General features: G+C 41.0%; 1 protein-coding gene and 1 long non-coding RNA gene across 6 annotated transcripts in view; one reads left to right on the plus strand and one right to left on the minus strand.

The window, feature by feature from the left end:
* LOC128836679 (uncharacterized) overlaps positions 1 to 18,892 on the minus strand; it is a 41,782-nt gene extending 22,890 nt beyond the window's left edge. Inside the window, exon 1 of the long non-coding RNA XR_008444825.1 lies at positions 18,734 to 18,892. This is a non-coding gene — a long non-coding RNA (uncharacterized LOC128836679). The remainder of the gene's footprint in view (positions 1 to 18,733) is intronic.
* SYT1 (synaptotagmin 1) overlaps positions 1 to 20,043 on the plus strand; it is a 501,584-nt gene that overhangs the window by 458,648 nt on the left and 22,893 nt on the right. The gene's annotated exons all lie outside the window — the stretch shown is intronic.

Genomic DNA, 20,043 nt, shown 5'->3' on the forward strand with positions numbered 1-20,043 from the left:
CTCCAAAGCATATATTGGGAAGATGGCCAGGAGCTAAAGTGGACTCTTTTCATTATTTTCTAGACATGGATAAGATTGCCAAGAGCAAAGAAAGACATTCTCTTTTCAGATCATTAAAGTAGAATCTTTAGTTGATCCTCCAACAGTGTTGAGTATAGATAGCAAAAATTACACATGATTACACCACTAAGGGAAGTGAGAATAGAAAATAGATTGTTTTTGTTCAAGCTGCTTTGCTTGTTGTGATGAGAAGCCAAAGAAATTCTAAAACACCTGAGAGTGCAAAATATGTGTGAAAATACAAGACAACAACATGAGTCTACATATGGCACCTAGCTGAAGCAATGAACAGAATAATTGAGCACACAAGTTTCTGAGGTAACAGTCTGCAAGCTAACATGTTCTAGTGTTGAGAACCCTCATGCACTAATGAATATTTTATCGGTTCCCAAAAATTACAATATTCTGCTCCACTTGAGCATTTTAAATGGCTGTGAGAATACTCCTGGTGCTGTAACCAAACACACTGTGGAAAGATAGACAACAACCACTGATGGTTTTATTTTGTTTCATCCAAAGGCAAAGGTTAAATCTGCTTGAATAGTAACAATCAAGCTGAGTTTCAAGGCCCTTACATATCTAAATTGAAGAGAAACAAACACTGAAGTACATGAGAACATTTTTTGTTAATTTAACATTTTCAGTGAATTTAATGCCAGGTATCAGAATGACAGCCCTGAGCTAGATGCCCTCTCTTCACAGACCAGGTAGTGCCACTGCTTGGGCAATGTGCAGCATCAGCCATGTTCTGAAAGGAGCCACTGGTAGGCATGAAAGTATTATTTCTGATTAACCTACTGTATGTAAGAAAATCAGGACTCTGACAATACAGTAGGTAACATGAGCACTTTATATTAGAAGAACCCCTTAAAAAGAAGGAGGTCATGTCACAGGGATCAGAAGAGAAGATTCCAGAAGGTGGCAGGTGAGTTCAGCTGGAGAAGGTGGAATGAGAGCAGGACAGGGTGGAGTTCACTATATTTTTCTGATTCAATATACATAGACATTTATAGCAAATAATATTACACAGCATATTTTGGGTGCATGGGTGTTTGTATTGTTAACTAAACAAGAAAACCTATTGTAATGAAGCAAATCAAAGACTCCCTTACTGTGTGCATACTGTACACATAGAACATGCAACTAACATTTCAGAGAAGGCTATGCCATTTCCATGGGATGTATCTTTTTAAGTCAGTACCGGCCGCTGTCTAGGCCTAAGACCTCATATTGCAGTGAATAGAGGTATTGCTATCAGTCTCTGGGAGAGAGTACAAAGCATCTATCATGTTTAACACACTCGAGCAGTAGAGTACCAAGAAGAGGTTATAGTCGCAATGGAAAATGACTTCGCAGCTGCAAGTGCAGTGACTGCAGTTGCCAAAAGGGAGCAGGGACTGAACAACTCAAGTAAGATGTGAGGAACACACAAAATGTTATTCATATACAAATGAGGACAATACCTTCATAACATTTATATATTGTTATTTAAATCTGGAATTAGAGAAATCATTCGAGGGAGAAGATAGACTCTCTCTCCCCCATCAGCCCTTCAGCTGGACTTCAGATTGCAAGCTAGAAAAATCATTATTAAGGAATTGTTATAGAGACTAGATGAACCCAGATTTCCTAGGTGGACAAAAGGTTTTACTCATTTACCCCTTTGCAAAGTAGATATAAAATGCCACCAGATCGGAATGGCAGGGTTTTATATTCACTTTGCACAGATGAAAATAACAATGCCAGGTACAATGCGGTGGACAATGAGGCCTAAGGAAAATAACCCCACAATTTTGGACTGCTAAGAGGATTGCATCATGCTGGAAGGTGTCCCAGGTGTCTGAATGGTGAGTTTATACTGCACTTATTAAATTCTGACAAATTTACCATTCCCTGCTGCTTATCCTGATATTTCTAGTGGATATGACTAAATACAAGTAGTAATATACTGATTTGAATAGAAATGGGCAGGCTGATATTACTGTAAGTTGGGATGTCCCTCAGGCTCTTGTCAAAGGGGGAAATGTTATCACTGGTTTTGCTTGGAATGAGCAATTGAAAGTAGAGCAAATAAAGAAGGAAAAACTTACAGGAAAAAGACAAACAATGGGCCAACATTATCCTAATGCAGCTTGCAATTGATCTGGTCTAGTGAAGATGACATGCTGTAGTATCAAAAGCAGTGCACCTGTTGTAATTCAGTATTACAGTATAATGCCATTTGACAGCATAACAATAAAACCTAAGCTGATGTTGATAGTATAGGATCCAGGTGCTCCTACCCAATACTTTGTTCATATACATAATGGTGGGAGGAGAGTCCAGTGGATCTCTGTTAATCAGATTTTGTTGAAGGAAACATGCCTGAGTTAATTGTCTGTTAAACCTGATTTAATTGGTTTTCTTGTGAAATTCTCTGCTCGTGTAATTTGACAAAATTTCATTTAAGTCAAGAGTGATGTGCCCTCTTACGCTAGCAAAGAACGTGGCGCCATATGTTTGCTGTAGTTTGAAATGTCTTTCTGGCTTTGTTTTGTTAGAACCCTTTTCCAACTATATTAAACCAGTGCACTGGGGGCTGGTTCATGGAGAGCACTGAGAGGCATTATTATTATTAATTATTTGTATTATGTAATGGCAGCTAGGTGTCCCAGCAGTGGAACAGGGCCCCGTTGTTCTTTGCACGATACAAACAGATGACAAATTATGGTCCCTGCCCCAAAGAGCTTACTGTCTATTCTGCTCCAGGGAGATTGTTACAATCCTTGATGGGGAGCAGAATAATCTCCAGCCTGCTCTGTACCACTTGGAAGATAGAGAGAGAACACTCCCTCTGCACCTCTGAGTATAAGCCTGTAGTTGTTCCAGGCTCTTATGTGAGTTACTAAGGAGGTTGGGGAAAGTATGGTCTGGCCCTAAGTCATAAGACATAAGTCAGACAAAACTCCCAGTGACTTCAGTTGCCATTGGCTATTTCTCTCTGCCTGCATATAGCTCACCTGCCCCAATGTACTTCAATTAATATTCAGGAGACTAGTGTTTCTCAACAATCAGTCCATGGACTGGCGTCCGTCCCAGAGATCTCCCTGACACAATTTAGGAAGGCAGCAAGCCATTCTCTGGTATCATAGAAGGTTGAGAAATACTGCAATGGACATGTCATTGATTTTTGACTGCCTGGGTCATCCTTATTTCTGAGGTTACCTGTGTTTTTGTGAGTATGGTTTTTACTGGCAATGAGTCCAATCCCGAAGTCCTTGTTCAGGCAAAAGACATATTTACTTCAGTCTGAAATATCCTACAGCAGGAGTGTCAGAACTTTCTGCGGAGATGGGCAATTCCATTTTTAATTATAACCTGTGAGGCACAGTATAAATTTAGCTCTGCACCCTACCCTCACTGCACAGGACAATTCCTGCTGATGTCATGGGAGGGCTGCACAAAGATCCAGGGTAGAATACAGCCTTTATATAGTAATTAAGTTCTTTGTTATGATATTATATATGACTTTTTCAATGCCTTATTCCTGTACACAGCTTCAATCAGTAGAAAAATATGGTCATCGCTGTTACTACTCTTTCTCTTCCTTCCCCATCATCCTTCCTCTGTATCTCTCTCCATTCCTGTTTGTCATATCTCCTGTCCTGTGTTCCCTCTGAAGTACTCACAATTCTACACACACACACACAGATATACATATATATTTGGGGCTTTTTTCTCACCCTCTTCTCTGTTCCATCTTCCAAAATTATCAGCAACGAAATCGTGAATGTTGACATGAAAATGTCATCAGAAAGCTTTAGAGGGAACAACCCAGTGAGATGAATGCTAAGTGGGAGAGTTCACTCCTCTCCGGTACAGGTAGCCTCTGGGGTTACAGGTTGCCTGTTTGCAGACTCAGAAAGATAACAGTGCAGTAGTTCACATTCATTTCACATCTGGAAGGTTATCTTTGCAACCATGTGAATTAAAAATATACACAGACAGGCTCTGAACATGGCATGAGGGCCACAAAAATACATTTAGTCTGGCTAGCTCCAGCCTATCGGCTGGGTGTTTGACATCACTGACAAACAGGATCCAGCTACATTATATGGAATTATATGAGTAGCCATAGGCATTTGTAAATTTGGAACACTTCTTGACCTTATTAAAGAAGTGTAGTGGATGCAACTCTCAGATCACACAAATGCACCATAGCTACATAAGGGATTTGCACTTTATCCAGCCACGCTGATGGCTAAAATCTCCACTGAAGGCAAGGCCCTAGTGACTCAGAAATATACCCAATTTATCATTTTGTGACTAAACACAGAGAGTGATTGGTCTGTCGCATAACAGAGTGGATTGAAAGGGAGAGTGAAATCTCCTAAAACATGTTGTACCGATATTCTACCTCCAATACATGAGTGGAGCTGGAATTCACAAAGTCAATAATAGAACATCATTTGTGTGTCAGTAGATATCAAATTAGTATAAAATAATCAGCCCATATACTTCTTATAAAAAGAATGTTTCCCCTTGTTCTTTTGAGCTGGGTGTACAACTTTCTTGTTATTAGAATGATGGTTATTGGGTAAATTTGAGACATCAATTTGTACAATTTTGGATTCATTTCACTATGCCTTTTTTCATCATTCATTACATTGTGCAGTAGTCATTATTTCCAGCTTCTACAGCTGCAGAGAAAATAGTGTGAAGATGAAAGTCAAACTAAAATTTAGGTCACTGATAGTGTAACTTTTTTTTTTTCCCAGAAACCCTGGCAAGTTGTTTTTATATACTGATATACCTACATCTGTGCAAAAATAACACTGGTTATATTGCATGTAGTTGTCCACTGGAAGTCTCTTCAACAGACAATTTACATTCTTACTATTATACTCCATTGACAAATAGTGCCAGGAAAAATGACAAGAATTTCAAGACTGAATCTAATAAATGCTAGAGTTGTGTCAAGGGCACCTTTTCTTTAGATGGTAAAAATAATTCTACAGGGGAATTATGGTACAAAGCATATCTAGAGATCTCCTGCTGTTCTTGTGAGACATGATATTTGAAACTAATCAACTGGTTTTATTGACATTAAGGACTTCATAGGAATAGGTTGCTGCACCCTGCCAATTACTTTTGACAAACTCTACCAGGACACAAAATCTTGTTTTGATCTACTCTATAAGTTCACCGATAGAAGACCATGAAGAGGTGTGGAATTATAATGCTTTTCTCCCACTCTAACAACTCTCCCCCTTATGCTTATTCTTATTCTGAAAAAGATAATCCAAGTCACGAATTAGCAATGGTATAACCCATTAACCAAGGCTGAATAAATTCAGTAATGTCATATGTGCCTGGTAAATAGACATTTAGATGAGCAGTCTGTACAGACTCTTCTACAATGCCTTTTGTTGTGCAATGCATCTTTAAACATAATCTTCTATAAAATGGTTGCCATCAAAAAAGTCAAGATTTGCTGTACCTTGGTGGTTGTGTTGCTTTGGTACTCCAGTTCTGAATATGAGTAGTAAGTACTGAGTTTTTAGTGCACCTACTATGTAAGCTTATACCCTAAGAATCAATACAGAAACAAGGCAAAAAAATACATCAAATTCAAAGATACTTGTGGTTCCTTAGCGATGTCTGGGTTCATCGGGTTTCTTTAAACCCCATCAAAGCCAATCAGGGGACTGCAGAGGGCTTATAATGTACGTAACAGGAAAGTATATTAATGTAGTTAGCTCACATTGTCTAAATGCAGACTGTGTGAGCCAATTGCATTAATCTGAAGTCTTTAAATCAAGATTGGATACCTTTCTGAAAGGTACGCTCTAGCTCAACCAGAAGTTATGGCCTTGAGGCAGAAATCACTTCATGAGATTCTGTGGCAGGAAGTCAGACTAGGTTGTGATTCCTCCTGGCCTTCAAATCTACAAATGAAACCGAGATTTGAGGAAAAATAAACTGCAAGGGAGGATGTGCACTGGCTTCTGGAAATGTGATCAGATTCAGGACATAATTATGACTTAACAACAATGGAAGTAAGATCCCCTTTCACGTAAATAAAGGCAAAAAAGTGATGTTGTGTATATTTGTTATATCTGAATGACAGCCCTGGTTTTATATAGTATAGTTTAAGATTAGGGTTGCCAACTTTGGTGGGATGAATGCCTGGAGATTTCATCACATGACATGTCTTTTAATTAAAGGTTAGTCTTTAATTCCTGGAGACTCCAGGACAATCCTGGGGGGTTGGCCACCCTATTTAAAGTCAGCAGACATTTTCTTCTAGCTACAGTCGACATGAAAATAGGAAGAGACAAAGTGGGTGAGGTAATATCTTTTATTAGATCAACATCTAAGGATGAAAGACCAGCTTTTGAGATTATGTAGAGCTCTACTTCAGTGTAAGCTCAAAATCTTGTCTCTTTCAGCCACAGAAATTGGTCCAATAAAAGATACTATCCCACCCACCTTATCTCGCTAATATCCTGGAATCAACCATGCAAACAACATGTAAACAAGAAGTAAGACAACTGTGCTTTAAATAATCCAGAGCTTGTAAATCCATGCTAACAGACCACGGGCAAGAAATCTGATGTTATTCGTTGAGCATATTATATTAGCCTACAGAAGCGTTCTTACTCGACCTATGAAAGTTCTCTTCCTAAGTATCATGGTCCTGGGCAGGAGTGAATTCTTGTTTCATGCTAGTCTTGAGAGTGTTGCCAAAGCTCTAAGTCTAACCTCCATAGAAACAGAGCAGGACAACCTGGCACCTGAATCAGAATTATGCAGCACAACTGCTTTGCTGTGGAAGCCACAGGAAGATTTTGTGACAAGGACTGCAACGATCTACTTTTGTCTGATTAGATTCCTAAATTTGTTTACTTTTTTGCTCATGAGTGGCAACCTAAATAACAATAATTGACAGTGGTTGTTATTTCCTCCTACCACATTTTGAATGTGGGCTATAGGAACTTTGATGAAAAATCGAACAGCAGTGAAGAAGCATAACCTGAGGTCAGAGCTTTGAGAACTGGTGCGTGCTTTAGCTCACAGCAGTCTGGTAGTGAATCAGACAACACAGTTTGAAACCTCTAAGAAGAGCCCCGGTCTCCAAAACTTTTGCAGCACTTATAAAAGACAAAGCTGATGCCTTGCCCAGTTAAGTTCACTGTGAGACAAATCCCACCACAACAGGTTGAGAGCAGCAGGCAGGGACATGTAGAAAACTCGGGGGCGGCATATCATACTACTATTCACTTTCACCCCAACAAAAGAAGGTGGGAAAGTTGGCAGGTAGGGTTGTTAATGAAAGGGTTTATTGCTATTTTTTTAAGATTATATCATGGCTATATTATTATTTTTAATCAGAGAACCACAAGACGAGAGGTAGTAAGGTGATTTATGTTCTTCTGTTGATAATTAAAGGAGAGTATCAGTATTGCCAACGCCATTGGTTTAGAGATTGGTCTTGATATTGGTTTAAAAACCCATGAAATTTTTTAAAAATAATAAATGTTGGGTGCTTTCCTGGTTCTGAGCCTTTAGGGTTTAGGTTTTCAAGCTTTTCCTTACAATTAGGGTGGCTACAGAAATACTTTTTGTTTCAAGTGAAAGCTGAGATTTTTCAGATGATAACATGCCTCCAAGAGTTGGGGCTTTCAGAAATACATAGCATATTTCAATACTTGCAATAAAATTACACAAAAGTTGGCAGCACTACAGTATACCCAAAGGAAAATTTATACACAGTTGATTTTATAGTCTCACTTCTGTAATGATACAGATCTTATGGCAGCCAGTTGTTAGCAAAGCTGGAGTTATTAAATCTATAGCCATTAAAGGGCTTGATGCATTAAAATGAAGTGTGTATTTTGATCCACATTAAAAGAATGAGTATAGTACCCTTTCAGAACTCAAACAAGAGTGCAGAGGCAGCCTGAAAGCCAATATGATGCCCAGGAACCAGTGGCAAATGAGAATGTTTAAAAATAACTGCTTTACTTGTTAAACAAGCTTAGCAGCATCACGCTGTTTGGCATAATTCAAGTTTAAGCATTAGTCTTCATCTGTGACTTTTTGTCTTCTGATTGCAGTGGCTGTCTCAGACAAGAGGGAGGGCTGTCTCTGTCATGAGGAAGGGCAAGAGACTCAGCTGACATTTTGCTAGAGACCTTTAACACTGTATGGTCATCTGTGACTCAGACAAAATGCTGGAAAACAAAACACTAGCTTTTGCTGTCATTGAACCAGCAATATTTAAAATTGCCACTACTTTCTTTTTGGTTTTGGTTTTATTGTTTGCTTTAATATGAGAGCAGTGCACAAAAAGTGGCTACAAATTTCCCCAAAGCATCTTTCTTCCATTTTTATAAAGTGGTATAGTGCATCTTACAAGTTTTAGCGTACAGTAAGTATACTTATTATGGTGATACAAAATTGGTTGCTCTTTTAAATGCCCCCAACAATTTTCCCCTAAAATGTATTTGATTGCAGAACAACAGTAATAACCATTTAAATGTTCGAATGCTTCCTTTCCTTCCAGAGCAGCCATTTATCAAGGCAATGAAGTTTTAGGTTAAAAATTTCTTAGGTGCCTAATACTATATTCTGACCTAGTCAGTGACTGGAAACTATAAGAGGTTTTCTCTCAGCTTTTGTGCTCCATGGTTGCATTAGTGACTGAGAGAAAAATGGGATATGACACAGGCGTCTTACCCATGATAAAAGTTTGGCAAAGTGACCTATTTAGTCATGAAAAGTAAAACATATAAAGAGTTGTTTTTTAAATCACTCTCCATCTTTTTAGCTGTCTACTACTGCTTCTCAGTCTGGGGTTGGATAAAGAACAATATTGTCACATGTAAAGACATATTTATGACATGTTCAAAAGCTTAAGAGGCAAAGATATTGATGAAGGAAGAATACCGTGCCTTGCTACCAGTTCCAGGAACTTAGGTTGAGGCTCTCTTTTGGGGTTCTCCAAGGGCAGCATGTGAGGGTAAACGTAGGATGAAGGGGAAATCCATAAAAGGATTATTGTGGTGCACCACAGGTTAAGTTTGGTTTACAGAGTTCAATTTTAATAGGAGCTTTAAACATTTATTTGTAAAAATCTCATTGAATTGTGAAAAACCAAAGCATAGTATTTCACTGGATTATCTCATGTTTTTAATACCCCTTTTGCAACAAATCTAAAACAGTTTGGGACCTCTGTTGTGACCAGAATATCCTTGTGTGCTTATTCCTAGAATATCAGTTACACATTGGTAGTGTTTGTTATAGACTATTTTATAACTTTAGCCATAACAGAAAATATGCCTGTCAAACTGATGACAGATTGGTTGTGGTGCAAATGCCATCATTCACTTGCAGAAGAGAGAGGGAGTAAAATGAGACCCAGTTCAGGACATCCCTCCCCCCAGCACCCACCTATATACAGAACTGTGCAGGTTGGGGCCTTCTATTCTGAGGCTTGTGAGAAAACTGTAAAAAAGAAGCCAGTAACAGACTGTAGCCAATGGGGGCAGAAACAGCCAAAGCAAGGGTCTTTGGACATTCAGAGAACTTTCTACAGATTTGTTTGGAATTTGTCTGCCCCAGTGGTTCTCAATATATTTACCATTGTGGGATGCATATGCAGTTCTCTATATGTTATGTGGGCCGCATCCGCAAAATATATATATACTACCTGTTTGGCCCTGTGGATGTCACATGGGCCGCAGCTGTGTGCTGATGGAGCCACAAGCGGCCTACGGGCTGCAGGTTGAGAACCACTGCCCTATACTGATTGGCTGCTGGCTCCAACCCTGCTGCTTCTCCTCTCGCAGCCTCTTCACCTTAACTTCACTCCACGCCTGTTAAGGTGACCAGACAGCAAGTGTGAAAAGTCAGGACGGGGTGGGGAGTAATAGGTGCCTATATAAGACAAAGCCCCAAATATCAGGACTGTCCCTATATAATCGGGACATCTAGTCACGCTAACGCCTGTCCCTCTTATCCTCTCCTCCCCTGCTCTGTCTTTTTTCAACCCTTTCCTCTTCCCCTCCAATACTGCCAACGTCAATGGATGGAAAATCATGAGATTGCCCCAAAACGTCATTAGATTTTTTTAATATATTGTGGGTGGGTTTTGGTCTATCTTTTGATTTTTTTTTTTAATGCCCCCTGCCCATCCCGTGTCTGTGGATGGGAGTATATGAGAGAGAGAGAGAGAGAGAGAGACACACACACACAGTTAGTATTGCCCGCTCTCCCATATGTATGGGGTAAGATGATTTTGGCTCCACATCCACAATCTGTCCATCCACTACCTAGCACTTAATCCCGTTTCCAGTCCCCACATAAGTTATGTCCCAACCCAGCCAACTCATCTGTTCATGCCCCACCTCTCTCAATTTAACGCCACCCCCTCAGCCTCACCTCTGCTCCTCCTGGAAGTCTTCACTCCCCTCTTCCAGGCCTGGGGCGTGGGCTGCAGTAGAGTCCCCTCTCCCTCTTCCTGCCTGTGGGGCAGCTCAAGGGGCTCTTCATCCCTTTTTCCTCCTTGCCAGGCCAGGGGCTATGAGGGGGAGGGGGAGGAGCAGAGCCACCATCCTGTGAGAATGGTGAGCGGAGGGAAGACACTCTACTGGTTACCAACAGGGTTGAACGTCTCCAGGGGACCAGAGCCTCTTGCGGCATCATGAGACAAGCTTCAGAATCCCCCAAAATCTCATCATTTATGAAAAAAATTATGAAAGTTGACCACACTGCTTTCTATTTCCCCTAACCACCCACCCTCTTCCTCCCCCCACAAAAAAACAGTGTGGAACTAACAGGTGGTTTGCTATCATCACTGTGTTCACTGCTTGTGTGTTACACTCCTTCCCCCACCCTTGTGGCTGTCATGTCTGTTTAGAATCTAAACTCTTTAGAGCAAGGTCCATCTACTACTCTTTGTTTGTACAGTGCCTAGCACAACGGGGCACCACTTTTGGTCAGTCCTTAGGCACTACTGTAATGAACATGTTAAATTTTAAAAAAGGTCTATCAGTCACCCCTTCACTAAATACCTCAGAAGGCTAGGGCACAATCTCTGAGGTAAGATAGAGAAGGCTGTGTAAAGTCCCATGTAGTACACTAATCTTAGTACTGACTTCAGCTATGAACGCAACCTAGAAAACATTTACAAACGAGCTACTTTGAACATTCCCCCCTTTTTAAAATAAGTTATTTCATTTTTATTGATTCTTATCCCTCCTTAAAACTCTCAGTAGCTATGTAAACTACTATATCAGTGGCAGGTTTTGTTGTCACCTCTAAATAGAAAGAAACCTCAACAGTGTTAAAACAGGTTAAAGTCCCTAATGCATGGAATTTGTGATAGATGTGCTGACCTATTGATATAATTGTACATGAGGTCCCTGTTAAGGTTTTTCATTGGAGTATGAGTTTGCTGAGGGGGCACATAATGCTTTTTTGGTACAGATGGAAATGAAAGCTTTATGGAGTGCTGGAGTGTGCTGACATATTGCAGGCAATATAAAGGTGGAAAGGAATGCACAAATCTTTCCCGTTGTTTTTTTATTTCCTTCCTTTCTTTTAAGGTTTTGTGTGAATAGAGAGTGTCCTGTCACAATCTTGATGGCCACTAAGCGTAGTTGTGTTCATAAGTTTTGTTGCCGTTTGGCTGGCCAGATAAGACTGACTTCCATCAGGTTGAAGGCTCAAAATGTCAGTATATCCAAATAGGTGAAAAGACAGCACACAGTCATTAAGCCATTGGTAGAAGAAGAGACACCTTTGAGGATAGAGCCAGTATGCCTGAGAGGAAAGGAAGTGTCATATTACCACAAAACAGCAGCTCCTTTCCCTTAGCAAAGACCAGAGAAAAGCGCAAGTTACAACTGCCAGGGCCACTTCTTCCTTCCCCTCAGCCACTGTTTATTTCCATACCATGCAGAGGTGCTGGCATAGAGAATCCCTTTGTGTCCCTCTGTAATCAAATCCCACTCTAGGCTGCTTTAGGCTCCTGCCCTGTCAGAGGAAAGGTTTGTGGGACAAGACCCAGAGGGAAGTGAAAGAAGCCCAAGGAAACAGGGCTTAGTCTAGGTATGTATGCAGCAATTCCCTTGCTTCCTCCCCAGTGCTCCCAAGCAAAGGCAACCATCACAAATACAATTCTAGCCTTTTTAGAAGATAGAGGTACTGCTGTTGCTTAGCAATGTACCACTCCCACTCCTCTCCCCACTCTTATTTACCATGCAGATGATTTTATGTCTGTGGAAATTTCAGCTGTCTAAAACTGAGTCCACGTGGATTTCAGAATGAAATATCTACTGGTAGAATGTTGTTCTAAAGAAAACTGACATGCAGCAGAAATATTAGTTTGCATGAGGTGAGACAGGGTCTGCTTCACGGTTAGCATGATTATATTATGAGGTAGTGAGTAACGTGCCTGAGATGACAGGCTAAATAATATAGTTTTAAATAAAGGGAGTTCCAGCCACCATATCTGTTAGCTTTCTCCCTGCTCAGATGAAATCAGAAAAGTTTGTGCATTCTGAACACTCCCATTATAATCCTAGGAATTTGCAAAGCTTGAGATAGGATTGGAATTTTTGGAGTAGAATCTATCAGTCTCAGGCTGGGTCTACACTACCCGCCTGAATCGGCGGGTAGAAATCGACCTCTCGGGGACCTCTCGCAGAGGTCGATTTTGCCGCCGTCCTCACAGCAGGGTAAGTCAGCTGCGATACGTCGAATTCAGCTACGCTATTCATGTAGCTGAATTTGCGTATCTTAAATCGACCCCACCCCCACCCCCCCGTAGTGTAGATGTAGCCTCAGTGTGAACTTCTGGACTGCCAAGCAGCAGGAGTGAGCATTTTCTTGTGTTTTAGTGGCTTTTGGCTTATGTTATTGTATGTTGTGCTATTACTTTCACTCATATTTACTATTATGTTAAGCATTCATGCTTTATCTACACAAGCCATTTCTCCTACCTAAAAGTCCCAATCCTCCAAAGATTTATGCATGTGTGTAACCCTTCTGCCAGATGGAGCCAGCAGCAACGAGGGCCAGGTTCAGTATCTAGGGGCTCCTTTTCATCAATACAACACAAAACCAGCTCGAGCCCCCACCCAGTGACCTGGGACAATTACACATCACTCCCTGGGTGCCTCTAAGAGGCAATACTTCCCCTCTCACAAGCACAGAGTCTGAGTGTAGCAAAAACTTTTAATAAAAGGAGGGAAGCAACTCAGCATTAATTTGGGAAAACACGGCAACTAGGGTTCATAAACACAAACCATGAGCAAAAGACCCACCCCCAAGTAAGTTGGGCAGTGTCCTTTTCCCCTCAGGGTCTTAAGTCCAGCAACCCAAAAGTCCCTTTAACGTGCCCATCCCTTCTCTGTACCCCACTCACAGTTGGGGTCCTTGGCCAGTGCAGCCCCAGAGTTCAGAGGTTCATCCGCAGAGTTTGCCTCCCACCCTGGGTGGAAGGGGGTTGTAAGGAGGCACCTTACATGCTCCGCTGCTCAGGCAGTCGCTCGTCATCCAAACGGCCAATTGCTGCACCTCTCTGTGGGACTCTGCTCTGGCCCTCTCTGCCAACCACCCTGCTGGCCCCTCACCAAGATATCAGGGCCCCCCACTTAACATAGCTCTCAGTGATTTCAGCTCTTAGTGAGGTAGCCTCACTGCTGGTGTACTCTGGGCAGCTTCTTGCCATAGAGACACTGTCCCAAAGTAGGTCTAATACTTAGACCTCAATATCAGTGATTTCAGCTTTCCAGCATGTAACAAGACCATGAGTTGAGTCTAAATTAGTTTTTTTTTTTATTATTATATCATGGAGAAAAGAAGGGTCAAATAGTGTCCAGGACCCTTAAACAGGGCACACACACCACCCAGTACAAATATCTGTCCCTGCCCTCTCTCAGTTCATTGGGCTTTGGAACCAATGTCCCCTGCCTAGCGAGTGCCGTTCAGTTGAGAGTGAGTCCCTCCATCACGGTATGCCAGGTACAGTTCTGTTGCCCTCAGTTCACACAACAAGGATAACAATCTTTTATTATTCCTCCCCCAATAACAAGGAGACCGGGGATCCAACACCAGTTACAAGTGATCATTTGGACAAGCAATCCCATCATGCTGAGCACCTAGACAGGGTGGGTATGTCCATGCAAACGAGATCAGCTCCTGAAGTCCTTTTACACAGCTCACCACTAGATGTCAGGGGAGAGCTCATTCAGACTCTGCTTACATATGCTTAAATTTAAATATGTGTGTAGTCCCATGGGAGTCCATAGAACTATGCACATGTGTAAATTTAAGAAACCCTGTAAGTCTTTGGGACCTTAACTTGTTACCTTCTTTCTACATAATGCTATTCTACATTGTGCCATCTGTTATTCACTACAGCAAGAAGAGCTATGCAAAAACAGTTATTGAGGCCCTGATTCAAGTTGATCTTTCCATATTTGTGCCATGTCTCTAGATTTGACATATTAGCTCATTGCTTATAAACCATGGTCTTGGCCTAGGTAGTCTTGAGGCAATTACAGAAGGCATTACACAAGACATGATCCTGTTTAGATTGTCTTCATGCATGTCTGTCTATCATGTTTTTGGCAATATGTACTATAAGTAACAACAGACAACTTAAATGTACTACCTAGTCTCTATCCCCTACCCACAACTTCCATGGGAGTCATATTATTAATTGCCTTTATTAATCTGTGTAGTTTTAAACAACATTTCATATGACAAAGGATTGAAACTTGCAATCCCATGTTTCCAATTCCCATGATTTTATCTTGTTTTTCTTAAAGTTCCAGCTTCTGGAGGCAACCAATTATGAAAGAATCTCAGCTTTTTTTTTTTTTTTTTTTTTTTTTTAAGTAAATTCTAGCCCTCATGGCTGATGAGAAACACCTGAAAACATGAACCAAAAGGCTCAGAAACCAGAGGGTAAATTGAAAAAAAAAGCCCACATTTATCATGTTCTAAAACCTCATGATTAAGCCAGTCTCAGGATTTGGGGGGTGTGGGACTGACTCATAAATTTTGACTACTTAAGGTTATCAATACTGCAATCCTCACACAGACCAAACTCCCAATGGAGCTTCAGTAGGATTTTGCCCTGAATAAAGACGGCAGGATTTTCTCCTTTAAGTTTAATTATCTCAAACTCATATGCCTCTGAGCATCTCTCCCTTCTATCCTTTATTTATGTTTCTTTACCTGTTTGGGTATTTTTATTATTATTTATTTTATTATGTATTTGTATTACAGTAGCATTTCGGAGCCCACATCATGGATCAAGATCCCATTGTGTTAGGTGCTGTACAAACACAGAACAAAAAGATGATTCATGCCCCAAAGAGCTTACAGTCTAAGTTTAAGAGGACATAACAGACAGACACAGACTAGACAGGCATGGGACTATGTGGAAACAACAAGATAATATTAGTCAGCATGATAGGCTGTGCTATCAGCACACGCACAGGCTGTTTTGTCAAGTTTTTGATAGGCTTTACAACTACTGAGTTGTAAGGAGGGATATGAAGGAGGATAATGACATAACTTTGTGGATATTCATGGGGCGCTTCTCCCAAGCATAGGACAGTATGGGAAAAAGAACAAAGATGCGTGTTTGAAAATTTAACAAGGGAGCAATGGAGGCTGGTATCATTAGTGATTTGGAGGTGGGAGACAACATTTCAATAATGAATGAGAGATAGGATGCAGATGGACTGTAAGGGCCTTGAAAGTAGCTTAACAGACAAGTATCTGATGCAATAGAAAAGAGGGAGCCAATGGAGAGATGCAAAAAGAGGGGTGATGTGGTCAAAGTGATACGCCAGTAGGAGAATGATCTATGCAGCAGCATTCTGAATGGATATGAGTGAGGTAAGACTGCATTTGTCAAGACTAGAGAAAAAGATGTTGCATTATTCGAGACACAAGATAAGTGACCAGACAGGAGTTCTAGCTGTGTGGATGGATAAGGAAGGATGTATCTGAGCGATGTTACACATAAAGAATCAGCAAGATTTAGACATAGCCTGGATGTGACGGCCTATAGAGAGATCCGAGTCGAAGATGACACCCAGGTTTCAGGTCTGAGTGACAGGTGGGATGGTGGTGTTGTCCTCAGTGATTGAGAAAGGAGGGCAAGTAGGGGTGATCTTCAGTGGAAAATATTAGGAGCTCTGTTTTAACATGTTGAACTTGAGCTGATAGCTGGACATCCACAGGGAAATACCAGAAAAACAGGCCAAGATTTTAGTTTGGAAAGCATGAGACAGGTCTGGAGTACAGAGGTAAATCTGAGTTGTCAATATAGAGATGGTAGCTGAATTTGTGTTTGTGGATGAGATTACCCGAGATGAGGTCCAGAGGGAGAAGAGAAGGGAACCAAGGACAGAGCTCTGTGGAACTCCCCACAGAGAGTTGGAGAGAAGCATAAGGAAGATTCTCCAAAGGACTTCTGTTGCTTCAAATTCCTGTATCAGGCTTCATCTGGCTGCATGTAGTGATTAAGAATTTCAGTCCCAGCACTTCTCAGTACTTGGTGCCTAATGTTTAAGTACAACTGAAGTAAAATCTATAGATTTTAATCATTTCCACTTGGGACTTCTTCCTTACACTGGTGACACAATGAGGTAAATAGCCTGTAGGCTATCTGTTACTGGAGATGGCGCAAAAAGCAGCCATAGATATGTTTTGAAGTATGATATCAAGTACTACTGCTCTGCTTTCATACACAAAGGGCTGGATCATTTATAAAGCATGTACTTTAAATGAGATTTTCTATGAAGTACAAGACAGATCTCCAGTTAAAGAATTACAACACTTATGATTACAGGAAATCGCAGTAGAAATTGAATGGCCAGATTATCAAGTGGTGTGCACTGACATTTACTTCAATAGAGCTAAGCCAGTTAACACCAGCTCAGTTTCTTCACTGCAATATGGGCTGTGTATCTGACCCAAAAGGATTTATTAAAAATATTAGCTAACTTTTGAAACTAAGGATTGGTGTGTGACTCACAGCTCAGAGGCACAACAAAATGGAAGTAACAAGGTTTTCTTGTGTGTCCATTAGATCTGCTGGTTTCTAGCCAAAATTTTGTAGAAAGTCTGATAGAAGTGATGGGGCACTATAATAAAGCCTACTAGTCATTTTTTATTATTACTGTTATTTATTTTGTTTCCTCAACCATTTTGCTTTACTCATTTAGCTGGAAGGCAAACACATTCCCTGTTGATTATCCCCACTCAGCCATAAGCTTCTGCTACACATTTTGATTCCTAATATGGTAGCAAGAGATTTTGTATGAGTTCCAAAGAGCTCCTCTCAGCTTGTGGAATGCAGCAAGAAAAGAATCCTGCAGAGACAAAGATCTGTGTACTTGTACTAATAAAGAACAGAAAATGGACTCCACATACTCTAAAAGTTTGTGCTTTCATTATTCTTGAAATCACCACTTTGTCTTACTTTACACCAAGGCTACAAATTTTCTGTTATTTTCCTGAACAGACTTTCTTAACCATTTCAAAAATCATATGTCCAATAACTTTGAGGTTTCCTTTACCAAGTCTACTCTATCAAGATGAAGTTTTTATTATACTAGCTTATAGCCTGAAAGCGTGCTGCTGTCACAGTACCAGTAGATTAGTTACAACACAAGGAATGAAATGTTAGGGGAATTGAGAAAACTTAGAGATTTCATTTTAAAAAGTATTTTAAAACATTTAAAACTTTTCAGTGCTGTGAAATATCTGCTGTCCATTCACTGGATCGGGATAAGACCAGTTGTTTATAATCAGCTTTTGTAATGTTTATGAAGTGCTTTCCAGATAATTTTCTGGACACTTCACCAAATCCAGAAATGTTTGCTGTTTGAGCAATAACTTTGTGTGGGCTCTGTTCAGTGAAGAAATTTAATCCTTTGGGTCTTGGTACTGTGGAGTGTGGAGTTTATTTCACCCAAAATAATGAACAGTTTGTAGTAGTCTGGCTTTGGATAAATATTTCTTAAAGTTATATCCTCTTTAAGCCTCACCTAGCTTCTGTAGAAAAGGTGTCATAAAGGCAAATATAGTCTTTCCTGAATCTTACACTGATCACTTTTTTGTGTGTAACTTTAGCGCCCTCGTAGCCAAGATGGAGTCTGCTCTGCAGACAGCTCTGGCCAAGAGATGGGGCGCGCAGGAATGCAGCAGGAGAAATCCCTTCCACCCCAGAGGCACCTGTTCCAAACCCCCCAGAGTGAAGACACACACCCACAGGAAAAGTACAGTGGATATAACAAGGGAAATATTTATTTACAGAGGGATGAGAGGACAAAAACAACAAGGGGAAATATAGGGGGAGCAATAAGACAGGGCTGCATCCAAGCCAAGGCCCCACAGGCCCAGTGTTAGCACAGTCTGGAAGGGCAGAGCAATGTGTCTGCACACAGAGTTCAGGAGTCCTGAGCAAAGTTCCAGTCCAGTGGTGAGTCTTGGGTGCTCCTGGTCGTATTCGGCACCAGTGAACTTTCCCCCAACAAACCCCTCCGGTGCCCTTTTCTGACGCTCTCTGCAAAGCCACCCAGAGCGACCACCTCCCCACTTAACTAGCTACAGCCTCCCTCCTTGTTCCCAATGCAGAGTCACAAGCCCCAGTACTCACAGCCCCATGCAACTCTGGGCAGCAGTGATACTGGGTCCAGCTCCGGCCTGTCCTTCGCGGCAGTTCCTCTCTGGCACAGTGCTCCTCCTGGCTCCTGTCCTGGGGTGTCCCCGATCGGCCCTGTCCTTCCCAGGCCTCGGACAGGTTCTCTCTGTTTCACTTTTCCAGGGCCTGCAGGTTGCCTCTCCCTCTCCTTGGAGCTCCAGCACTGCCCCCTGGAGTTTCCCTCCTTTTTTCTTACTCTCCGCCTTAGGAAAAAGCTTTAAAGGGCCATGCTCTCTAAACCCCAAAGGGGTTACATGTGTGTTTGTGTTTTTAATTTTTGGTAATAGACCATCTGGTCTTTCTTACTGACATCCACATATTTAAGATTCTTGCTGCCACTTGCCCTAGCTCTGGATGGACAGTAAATAACAAGAATTTAAACTATTAATGTATTAACAGGTGACAATCCCAATTCTCAGCATTCAGAGATAAAAGGCTTGATTTTCAAAGCTATGTAGGTACCTTAAGATACAGATAAATGCCTAGTGGGATTTTGAAAAGTGCCTAGCCACTTTACTCCTATTGATTTCAATACAGGCACCTATATAGAAAATTTGACCCAAATTAAATATTTCTCCACCATCATAATGTTTTCTGCCATTGTTTCTGTATCACTTACACTAAGTAGTGCCTTGGCTAGGATAGAGAACACCATCCATCCTGTCCCAGCTATCATATTATTTTATTGAGCTTGCATACAAACATTTATCAGTCCTCCTACGCTCCCAATAAGTGTAATTATCTCAAACAACTAGACTCATTCTTTCAACTCTGAAATTTCCAAGGTCTTCTGAAATTCATACATGATTTATGGGTTGTTGGTTTTTTGACATAGCAGATGTTCCTTTGACTAGACTGTGTCCAGATCTTGTCTCAATAGAATGGCAAACAGAAATATGCTGAACTGCTCAAATTTAATCGAAGTAGTCAGTGAACCACAAGATCTGCCTGCTCTACCACTTTCATACCGAATTGGATATCTGCAATCCAAATCTGTAGCTGAAAACTATCATGTACCTTCAGGTTTCTGATAGTTTGTGTCATGTTTCACTGCCTTTTAAGCCAAAGTGAGATGCAGTAAGTGGCAAAACTGCAACATGTCAATCAAATACCAATTTGTATTGGTGAATGGCTGGAAGAATTTGAAGCATCCTGAGATACATTGGGCCACAGGCTACTGACCACATTATCAGAAACACTTTCTCCCTTTTTCTAATGATGCAGTTTGCCAGGTCTTCTTTTCTCTTGTCTGATAATAGGAATAA

This window comes from Malaclemys terrapin, chromosome 1 (genome assembly GCF_027887155.1).
Source record: "Malaclemys terrapin pileata isolate rMalTer1 chromosome 1, rMalTer1.hap1, whole genome shotgun sequence".
In the NCBI taxonomy this organism is placed as follows: Eukaryota; Metazoa; Chordata; order Testudines; family Emydidae; genus Malaclemys; species Malaclemys terrapin.